This window comes from Canis lupus, chromosome 8 (assembly GCF_011100685.1).
Source record: "Canis lupus familiaris isolate Mischka breed German Shepherd chromosome 8, alternate assembly UU_Cfam_GSD_1.0, whole genome shotgun sequence".
Classification (NCBI taxonomy): Eukaryota; Metazoa; Chordata; class Mammalia; order Carnivora; family Canidae; genus Canis; species Canis lupus.
In genome coordinates, this window is record NC_049229.1 from 48,876,200 (window position 1) to 48,880,551 (window position 4,352).

A 4,352-nucleotide genomic window follows, 5' to 3' on the forward strand; every position below is an offset into this window, starting at 1 on the left:
CATGGTTTGTTAACGTACTTGGGAAGCTGGGTTTTTTCAAAGTATCTTCAATCCTCCCTGTAGGCATCTTCTGTTTCCTCCCCCAATCACTTCACTATGACCTCCCCACTTTCCATTCCTCACCACCTCATACTTTGTGGATTGTCAAAGGGCCACGCTCCAGGCAGAGGAGAAGGGCCAGTATGAGATGCCGTTCAGAGAAGGGGTCATTTGGGTTGATACTACCACCCATACAACTACACCTACTCAGCTCTGTGCAGCCAGCCAGCCAGCCCTGGATAACGCTGCGTGCCAGGCCCCATGCAACGTGTTCCAGTAACCCAAGGGCAACACAAGGAATGCACTACCTTATGCTCTCATGAGGCAGCATGTGGAGTGGGTCCATGGGGACTCTCCTGCCAATGTGCCTACATGTCCTGTTAAAGACTCTACCTCCCTTGGGAAGCTATGATAAAGCACACGCAACTTTGCCTATCTCCATTGGGCTCCACAGGCTGCCATTTTGAGCAGTTTGAGGGCAGCAGTGCCCCATCAGCACAGGGTTGTCTTCAGGCCTTCAAATTCACTAGTTTGGGAGGCACCTGGGGGACTCAGTAGTTGAGTGTCTGCCTTCAGCTCAGGGTGTGATTCCAGGGTCCTGGGACTGAGTCCTGCATCAGGCTCCGCTCAGGGAGCCTGCTTCTCCTTCTGCCTATGTCTCTACCTCTCTGTGTGTGTCTGTCATGAATAGATAAATCTTTTTTTAAAGAAAGCAAGAACAAAAACAAAATTCACTAATTTGGGCAGAGCCTGAAGCCGGTATGCTCTGGTTCCCCAGCTTCAATGTCCACCTGCTCCTCACAGCTCCCTAGGCCTGCACAGCACACACGGCCTCACCCAATGGCAGGGCCTGCCCATACCCACAGCTTCCATTGAGTCAGCTGGGATCAAAAGTGACAGGGAAGTGTCTCATTCAGTTCCTTCAGCCACCACCTCAAACTCATCCCTTCGTCCTTCAGAGGGACTACCATGGTCCGTGGTCTCCCTGTTGGCACCCCATCTTGGGATGTGATGACCACAGGGAAAAAGAAGAACAGCTCCTCCTCAACCTGCCAGGTCGACAGCTGTGGTTGGTTTGATGCAAAGTCTCAACTCTGGGCCTCCCCTGCCCAAGTCTCCCCTATCTTGCTAGGATCACACCAGTGTGGGCCTAGTGTGACTATTGAACTCTGCAGAGGTCTGCAAAACTGGGGTGCCAGCGTGTGGTCACCTGACCTCCTTGTAGCCCATCTACGGGAGGAGTCCAACCCAAGGGCCTCTGGAGGCACGTGGCCACCTTTGGGTGCCTCAACCCTGAAGATGATGCTCGGGGACGCCCAGAGTGTGGGAACGGCCCTCAGAGTCTGCTGGAGACAGCTCAGAAGACCTTCCCCAAATATCAGCACTGCTTCCAATGCAGAATCTGACATTTTAACCTGCGGTCTCCTAACATGCTTGGTAAATGGGGCTTCCTCTTCCTGAGTGGACTCAGTGTGGACTTGGATATGTGATGAGGGGCTGCAACCCACTTACCGGTTTCCTAGGGTCTAGGCAGAGCAAAGAAGCCAGGGGTCACTGCAGATGTTACATGCATTGAAAAGAATTCATTTGGCTTTCACATTCTTAGGAAGCAGACAGTAAGGCCCTGCTTTTTCTGCAGCCAGCTGTGTCAAGGCCTGGCCTCGCATGGGAGGTTGGGGCAGGCTTCCTTCCAATCAGAGATTTTCCTCCCCCCTGCCGTCTCCAGCACTGTGACTTTCCCCCAGAAAGCCCCACAGAAGGCACATGACCTGTGCTGGGCATCTACTGAATGACACTCAGGGCCCCAACTAGAAATGCAGAGCTCACGTGCGTGGTTCCCATCTCTCGACAAGGACCGCTCTTCCTCTTTCATTCTTTACTTTCTAATGACCCCAGGCAGTTCCACTTCTCCTTTCTGGTCAGTCTGGTAGAGAAAGCATCAGGCTGAGCCTAGGGTGAGTGCTGGTGCTGACTTCATCTCCACACAGGAACGTTGGAGGGGCAGCTATGAATAAATTTGAACTTCCAGAGCTCTGACCATGGAGGTCTCACCCACCAGCTTTGTCCCAGCTCTGTCCTACCCCAGACAGGGACCGCTCCCTCAGGACCCACACTCAAATGCCTCCATGGCTCAGGCAGCCACTGTAAATACATGAAGCTCACCAGATGTAGGACAGTTGGGAGTAGTGGGGAGTGTGGCAAACTGAAGAGTAAGTGCTTGTCTGCTAAAAGCAGGCAGCTGCCCCTCCATTCTACCCCATGCTACCATGTGGGAGTTCCAGCCCAGTGTTGCCATATCTTCTGATGTGTCCAGGAAAGCCCAAATTAGAATTTATACCCGGAAATTTCCCAATTTTTAAAACACTCCGCAGACCAAACAAAATATGTTTGTGAAGCAGGTTGGCTCCTAGCATTTGCAGGGCCTGAGGCAAGAGCACAAACAGAGGCCACATACCATGTGTCTAAAATATTTACACATTATAAGCCAAGCTTACAAAATAAATATGTCGAGCAAAAATGTTCTTTTGTTCTACAAATATATCTATATAACAACATGGAAGGTGAGGTTTGAATTTAGACTTCTTAGACACTTCAGAATTTTGTGTTCGCACAAGGAAGCACAGGGACAAACAGCTCCAAGACTTCAGCCTGTCCTCTTCTTGTCCCTCCTCTGGCTCCTCCTCAGTGGTTTCGGGTTCCTGTAGGTACACATACCAACCTGCAAGACTTGGTTCCCTCTCCACACCTCCCACACAGACAGCCATCCCTTGGCCATCCCTGGGGTGCAGGGGTGCATATACCAGTGGTCTGGTCTTCCCTAAAGAAGAAGCATTAAGGGAAGGGGCCCACATCTCCTGGAAAGCCAGCTTAGGGTCACTCAAGTGGGGAATTCTGGGATTTCTTGGGTAGATGGAGCATGCTTGAGAAAGGACAGAGGGGGAGCCTGGGTGTCTCCATCGGTTGAGACTCTGACTCTTGATTTTGCTCAGGTCATGATCTTAGGGTCATGAGATCGAGCCCCACATCAGATTCCATGCTCAGCACAGTCTACTTGAGATTCTCTTTTCCCTCTACCCCTCCTCCTGTTGTCTCTCTTTCTCTCTCTCTCTCTCTCTCTTTCTCAAATAAGTAAATAAATAAAATCTTTAAAAAATAAAAGTTAAAAGGGGACAGAGGGCCCTGGGTAGGCATGACCCTTTGGGTCTAAGGACTCCTTGCCCTGTGTGGAGGGGTCTAACAGGAGGGCCAGTGCCATTCCTGTAGGGTGGGGAGAAGAGGCTGAGGACCTCTTCCCTGTGGGGCTGAGGCAGCCCTGCAGAGGTCTGCCGGTTTCATTCTAACCTTGGTCAGTGATGTCTCCCCGGAAAGCCCAGGCTAAAGGAAAGCTCCGTGCAGCCAGAAATGGGCATATGACAGCGTCATCATTATCTGTGACTTTGACATGAAGCTTCCTGGGGAATATTTATCCGTGCCCCTCCACCCCACCACCACCCTCTGTGTTTGTCTCTTACCAGCAGTGTTAATCCCTAAGTTAGTGTCAAAACAAATTACAGGAAAGCCAGATTTTTAGTCTTCAGGTTGAGAAGTGTGGGTGGGGAGAGAAAGGGAGGCAAAGTCAACTGAAAGGTCATGGGGTTGCCATCTGCTGGACCCAAACTTACCAGCAGTGTTTATTAATACCTCTGACCCAAGTCCCAGTGTGGCTGCAGCTTTACAGTAAAGGAGGAGAACCTGCTGGGTGCCCCACTTCTTTTCAGTAAAACATGCCATCTCTCTCTTCTCCCCTAGCCACCTCTCCCGCACGGATTTAGGTGCCCCACATCCCTGTTGCTCAGGAATTCCAAGGAAGGAAAGGGCTAGTGAACTGAGACCCACATGAGGGGGTGGATTAAATAATCTTTTCTCCCTGCCAGAGAGGACTGGCATGCTAAGAGGCACCCAGAAAGAATAACACCTGACACCAGGAGTGAGTGCCTAATGGTGGCATTTGGAGCAAGTGTGTAAAGCAGACACGTAATAGACTTGCTGCCATGTGGATAACCAGGTACCCCACTGGCCTCGCATGGGTCTTGGGGAGACAGGAAATGACGGTAAGAAGGGGACAGAGACATCCCTCCTAAAAACCTTGTGTTTCAACCACTCGCTATATCATTGAGTTGATCTACTTCCAGAAAAGTAGAATGAAAGTTCAATCTTGGTTTACAGACTCTACCAGCAGGCAGAGCTAAGAAATTCTCTTAGAGGAATTTGCTTTTGTTTTAAGATTTTATTCATTTATTCATGAGACACACACACACACACACAGAGGCAGA